We start from the raw sequence: 7,686 nt of genomic DNA, 5'->3' as shown, positions 1-7,686 counted from the left end.
CATTTTTGAAAAATTTTGTGATAAAGAAAAATGATTATGTGATTTTCTGGGTTTTTTTTTTTTTAAAATAGGTGTTTCCGTAAGAAAATTTTGGAAACTAAAATTCAAAATCATAAGTTTAGAATTAAATATACATATTCAAAATATTGTTGCCTAGTAATATATTTAATGTACATACATTATTTATAATTATTAAAATGTATGTTACTATTATTATTGACTATTATGGCAAGGGGTAGATTTGAATCTTCATTAATAGGGTAAATAATAGGGTGTAATATAGGTTCCTCCTTCTTAAAATACTTATACTATGGCTGGAATAGACTAGTTTACTGGATTTATGTCACAAGATGTGGATTTATCTAGAAAACCCAAAAAACTAAATTTTCACAGTAAAAAAAAAAGTTGACAAGAAAACATCTAAACATAATTGTAAAAAATTGTTATTATACTATATTGAGCTATTTTTATTATTATAATAAATAAAAAGTTTAATTTAATTTAATATTTATTTATGTTCAACATTCAAATGTGGTTCTTTAATTATTTAATACGCATATTCAAATCTACCCCCTGCACGTTCAAATGTACTCCATGGGTGGGGTACTTTTGAATAAAAATATACTTAACTTCATAATTAGAAATTAAATTGGTTATTTAATATATAAGGTTTTCATGAGTCAAATAGTATTCAAAACTATCTAGACTACAGATTGTAATTATCAAATATAAAATTTGTCAAAAAATTAAAAATTAAAAGAATTAAATATGAATTTCATTCAAATCTGCCCCACTCTCTACTAGAATATTTCAATTGATAAAATAATTAAGTGGCCAGAAAATTTATGATCATCCATATAATATTTTAAGTCCGGTGACTATGGAATAAGGTTATTAGCTGTTGTAGGGTATTATGAATATGGTTGGTAAGGTTGGTACGGTACGGTGTATATACTACGGTAGGATTTTCAATTATTTTCAATTAGTTTTCAATTTATTGGTGGTATTTTGAAATCATTTGAACAAAGTGGTGTGAGGGAAACTTCATGTAGATGAATTTAGAGTTAGTTGGCTGTGTTTCAACTTTCACTAATTGATAAAAGACTAAGAGAGTATTACTCAAATGAAATGTAATAGAGACGATGACAATTTGAAGTTACCAAAAAGGGGAAATATTTTGAACAGGCTCTCTGAAACAATTCATAAGTTATTCACGGAATGTTATAATTAATTGTTTAACAATTTTTAATTATTTATTGTCTTTATAATAGAGAGGCAGGGTAATTTAATAGTATAAAAACAAAGCAGAGACGTTTTATTTGATGTTTTATTTGACGTTCACTGCAATCACACTGTTATAAAATGTTTTCTTTTCTGTGTGATAAAATTCATATTGCACAAATTAAATACCTTAAAAACTACTTGTTCAAATTTCCATTTATATTTTTATATGAAACATTTTAAGTTATCTGCTTATCAATTTACTGGTAAAAATGATGATTCTCGTTTGAAAGAAAGAAGCTAGGTATCACTCAGGGCGCTCTGTAAATATGGTATAAAAAATCTTAGTGATTGAAAATTTAGTTCTTAAATAGGTATACTTAAAAATTGTAATTATCCTGAATAAATTCTTTGTTAATATGATGGCAAGCTTGCTTGATGAATTGCTTTGTATATAATTTATTGTTATTTGCTTAATATTATGTCGAGTACCTATAAAATTGTTATTTTTCTTTTTAGGTTTCAAGTCTATGTACCTATAATATTTGTGCAGATATTATAATTACTCACAAACGTACCAATATTTATAATATTATTTAATTTATAATGGCAAATAAAATTCCCAATGAGATTGTTATACCTTCCTGTTCAAAATATGAGGTATGTATTAATTTGAATTGATTATGTGATTAATATAATAGATAGTATAATATTATATCTAACATGAGTTTTATTCTAAGGTAATTGATATAGAGTTAAATACTAGCAAAAATAAAAACAGAGAACTATCAATATTGGAGTCTGAATTTGAGTACAATGTGAGTCATTTTTTTTTTTTTTAATATGCTAGGTACATTTATTTTTTGTGTTAAGAAAATATTGTTTTAGTTAAAATTTATGATATTCTAATAATTAATATAAGAATTTGAAAAATAAATACATTTATATTTAAAAAAATGCAGTATTAAGTTTTTAATAATATGGTGTTACTTAAAGAGCAATGACGGTAATTTTAACATTTGCTATGAATTAAGTTGCACAATATATTATACAGATTTCATAACTAATTTACTATATTATATTAAACACTTCTTACATATTTGACTGAGTCATATTGCCTATATTATATTATAATCAGTAACTTTAATAACATTTTATAAAAAAATAACTTGCTTACTTTCTTTTAATTAATTTTATATAAGAATTTAAAAAATATATTTTTTTTTGTTAATTATCATTATTTATTTATTTTATCTATAAAAATAAAGGATCAAATTGCTGCATTAAATTGTGAAACATCTACAAATAAAAGATCCCTTTACAAGGATAATCAGTCAAATGCTGTATGCAAAAGGTTAGTCTTAAACTTCCATATTGAATCCAAACTATTAATTTTAAAATAACTGTTTTTTAATTTTAATATTATTTAATTTGTAGAACCTCTGAACAATCCATGAGTGATATGATCCAAATAATAACTCGGAAAATTGAATACATGGAAAAACTTTTTGCAAAACGTCAGAATGTCATGGAATATACTATAGTGTAATTTAATTTTTATTTTAAATTAAATATAACCATGAACATTATTTAAAAGAGATTTCAATCTTTACAGTTAACACATAATATATTTTAATAATTATGTGCATATATTTAACTTTAAGAATGAACCAGAAATTAATTTTTGGTTTAAAATACAAAACAGTAATAAATATTTGTAATTTTAATAAATTAAATTATAAAATTATGTTTTATACCAAAATTCTAGGAATGATGTTAGCTGTGATGATGAACTTATATATCAGCCACCCAACAAAATATTTAAATATGATATTGATATAATAAGTACAGACTTTTGTAACTCAGATGAAAACAGTATTGGGTAATTAATTATTAATAATATTTAATAATGTTAATAATTTATAATTGATCTCATGTAAACATTTTATTTTGCTCTAGTCAAAAACGGGGCACCAATTCTATAGTATTTTTTTAATTATTATAAAATATATTTACTTATAGCAAATAAGCTAAACATAAGTTGTTTTATGTAACAATGAATCCAAATATAAAAACATAGTTTGCGATAGTTTGGCATTTGGCGCATAGTTTGGCTTATTCTAAGATTTTTAGTACGGTTCTGCTAAGTTGTGTGTATAAAACGGGATATTTTTTTTTGTTTTTCTCAAAATGTAGTTTTAAAACTAAATAATTGTGGAAAAAAGTGAACAGATAGCAAATTAAACTGTTTCTGTGGTAACTGAATTGTTTTCAAGATTAATTCAAGATCATTAATTATTTAATTTTTTTTATATGACAATTTAAATCTAAAATATAATATACCTAAAAAAGTAATGAATAATTTTTACTATTCTATATTATTTATATTGCATATTATAGGTTATTTTTTTTTTTTTTAAGGCTTAAAGCAAAAATATAAAATATATATTCTAAACGCAAAAGTTGTAAATTGTAAAATGATGATATTCATTCGTATCAAGCTAATAATAATAATGTTTGATAGGTAACTTACGTTGTATAACATACAATTAAGATTATTATCATTGTTGAATTAATTCTTAAAGATCCACCAACAAAATTAACACAACAATACATGTCAATAAAAAAAATAAATTAGACAAAAATAGAATTTTTCAAAAAGATGTTGACGATTCTGAAATACATGAATTGTAACACAATGCTTTTCTATTATAAATTAATTAGCATAAATTCTAAGCGTTTTACTGGTTTTTTAGGGATTTTGGAAGAATGATTGTCCAAGAAGGAAAATTATACGAGTCAACTATGCACGTAGATGATCAAGAATCTGTATGTGAAACTTTGAACATTGAAGAAAAAAATAATTATGCCAGTGAACTAAGCAGTACTGAGAACTCAGATGTTGAAGATTATTTAATGTTGTCTTTTGAAAAAGATACTTCAATGGATGACTGGTAAAGTTTTCTATGAATACATTTTTTTTAAATTTAAACTACCTAATTCTATATTCTCACTATGTGCGTTGTTATGTGTATTTCCTTGTGCCTCTTGTCTATTGACTCATAACTAAAATATCAACAAGGTGAGATGAGTGAAGCGCCCACAAAGTGAGATTGTATATGCCGAGTACACAATCCACACGGTCTACTACAATCTTGAGTTTGGTCTCCTCGTGCTGCCTTGGCAAGAGTGTAAGAACTAGGGGTAGTAACATTATTATTTTTTAGAATTTAACATTATCTATGAAATCACTGAAGTTTCTGAAGCCGAATGATAAAAATAGTAGTTTAATTATTAATTGTATAATACATTTTCATTTTTAGTTTCTGAGCGATAACTGTATTGTTTATACAATGATATGTGAGTGTGTATGTGTGCACATAGTAAAAAAATGGCCTGCTAGTGGTTTCTGGTTATAAACTTGTTGGTACATCCAGTGAATTGGGAGTAAAAAATAAAAATTATCAATACTTTTTAACATTAAATACTTATAATGTTGATTTACTGGAATTTAAAAAAAATTTGCCTCTTACATTTTTATGTGTAATTGAATTTCAAAAATATTAACTGTAGAAACTTGAAACATTCTACTATTACCTAAATCATAATTTTCCATACATAGGTTATGATATTTTCAAGATATTTAGACTAATTTACCAATGATACGTCTAATGACGAGGTACACTCGGCAGCTACTTACAGCAGAGCAAGTTCCCCGGTTGTTTTAATTTAGAATTTAGTTTGTTATTATATTTTTTTTTCGGACTTAAAAAAATATACTATGATTTTGTAGCAAAATACATATTTGAATCTAAATTATTTAGGTACTTTACATACTTATTATGTAATTAATAATTGTGTTATTCGATTCAATTTCTAGTATATTTGATAAAAACCAAAACAAATTGAAAAATGCAACCAATTCTACCAACAATGAACAAAAATGTGACAGTAATTTAAAAATTCTGAATTTTGGTTTTCCTTCTGAGAGTTGTGATAATTTTCCTAATGTTGTAGACACTCCAGTTTCATTTATTCATTCATCTAGTCATGATCATCAGTACAACGAGGTAATATTATTATATTTTTATAATAAGTAAAATGTGTTAAACAGGGGTTTTTATCATTTTTGGGCACATATTAAAAAAAAAATGTATGGGTCAAATTTGTTGTAATAAAACCCGTTTTAAATGATTAAAAATTTGTTAAAAAAAATCATGCTATGCTTAAAATGTGTTCGCGGACCTCAATTAAAAACTAGATGGGCTGCTAAAGACTCCTGGTGTAAAACATGAATGCATGGCCGTATTTGGACAATTTGCGCCCCGGGGCAACATATTTCAGCCGCCCCTGGCACCTACCTCCCCCCCACACTCCCACAAAAAAAAAAAAAAATGCCATTTCTTAAAATGTAAGGTGTAACTATTTTGTTGTATACAATTTTGATCCACAGAACATTGAACCAACTACATAAACATATTAGTATGCTACTCTCACTAATATAATATTGGCGAATTAAATGTATACACCTACAATATTCACTATAATATTATATTCATATGTGTGATTTATTATTGTAAAATGTATTATGAATAGTAATAATTATGATCATAAAAATTTAAAAAATATAATATAATTTCTTTATATAGGAAAACCAATGTTAAATAAAGAAAATAGTTTTAAGTAAATTATTTATTATTTATTATTAAGTATTGTATTTGTTATTAATAGTAATAATCTAAATAGGTATATAAATAAATTTAAAACTTTCTCCTTGACTGAAGGTTTGAGAAAAAAGTTATCATTTCTTTGAAATCTGTTTCACTGGTTATATCTGATTCTATTGTCAATAAAGCCAACGCAGAACACCTTTCTTGATTCATTGTTGACCTTAAATAATGTTTTACTCGTTTCAGAACAGAAAACAAACGTTCAGCTGAACAGTTGGTAGATGCCGTTGATAAAAAAATACGTAGGGCAATTTCTACGTATGGTTACAAAATTATAAAATTGTTACTTCTTATCCAAAACATGAGTTCCAAAATAGTTTGAGGATTATTGTCAGAAGTTCCTAAGCTATGGACGTGCCCTTGTAGCTGGACCACCTCACTAGCCAACCTTATATTTAAGCTTCACATAATTCCTCAGCACTTTTAAGAATTTCATTAATTGAATGCTGTGTTATATTATGAAAAAAGGAAAATTTTTTCACCAAATTATCATATGCACAAACTTGCGTTTTTGTAACTATGATTGTAAATTGTCTAGTATAAAAAAATATGTCATTACAATAAAATTTTCTCGACCAGATAATGTTACTTCATTGGATCTGGTTTCGCAATGTGGTAACTTTTGTCTTCTTTTTCGTTTCTCATTTTCTTTATATTCACTTAACCCAGACAAATCTTTAACAGAATTTTCATAATCTATAAATCTATTTTTATTCTGAGCCAATTTAACAAAATATATTGTTGAATCATAAAGCTGAACAATGGTGATTAAATCAATACTCACAGATTGTAAATTTTTACTAGTCTTATTCAAAATTTCAAGATTATCACTCCAAAATACAGCTATCAAAGCACATTCTACTTAAAATAATAATTAAAATTATGTAAATTTATTCATTTTATCCCAACAATTAATATACAATGATAATTTATTAATATAAATTTGCCGCCCCCTAAATTGACTAAACAATTTGCCGCCCCGGGCAACAAGGTACACTTGTCCCCCCTTAAATACGGCCCTGATAGCTATGTGTTATTGTGTTAATAATTAAAATTCATAATACCCTATTTCGGATTATTTAATAATTTATTACAAAAATAATATAGGTAGGTTCTTTAAAACGTAATTATATTATTTGTCATGGATATTATATACCTACCAACTTCTAAGTTATAAAAAAATATTTAAACTATAAGAAGCTATGTTGCAATCTAAGTGAGCCAAGCTTATGGCGGATAATATAAGTACAATAATATATACCTATTTAGTATGATCTCATAAAGAACCTTGTACTAAATTTTAAATTTAACAAAGCAGTTTTATTGTTTTATTGAGTTTAATAAAAATAAATATTTTCCACGAGCTTATTATATATATTTTAGTTGTTAATTGTTATCATGAATCATTGTATTTTGTGAAGAATTAAAGTGAAAAATACTCATTAATTCTTAAATTTTTTTTAATACTTGGTAAGTATCAGAATTTCAATATAATGATTAGTTTTTTAATATTAAAAATCAAAAAGTGATATTTTTGAATTTTTATTTTAAATTTAAATCACCATAACGCGCCGTTTAACTATAATATTACTCTTAACATTTTTAATATTTAAAAAACTAAACATTATAACGAAAATCGATAGTCAAAAATAATTAGATAGGTAGGTACCATAAAGCCGCAAAACATAGCGATTATAAAAATATAATAATATATATCATTAAAACAAACATAATG

Source organism: Acyrthosiphon pisum, chromosome X, assembly GCF_005508785.2.
Source record: "Acyrthosiphon pisum isolate AL4f chromosome X, pea_aphid_22Mar2018_4r6ur, whole genome shotgun sequence".
Taxonomy (NCBI): domain Eukaryota; kingdom Metazoa; phylum Arthropoda; class Insecta; order Hemiptera; family Aphididae; genus Acyrthosiphon; species Acyrthosiphon pisum.
The sequence above is the reverse complement of the archived record's forward strand: the minus strand, read 5'-3'. Positions refer to the sequence as shown.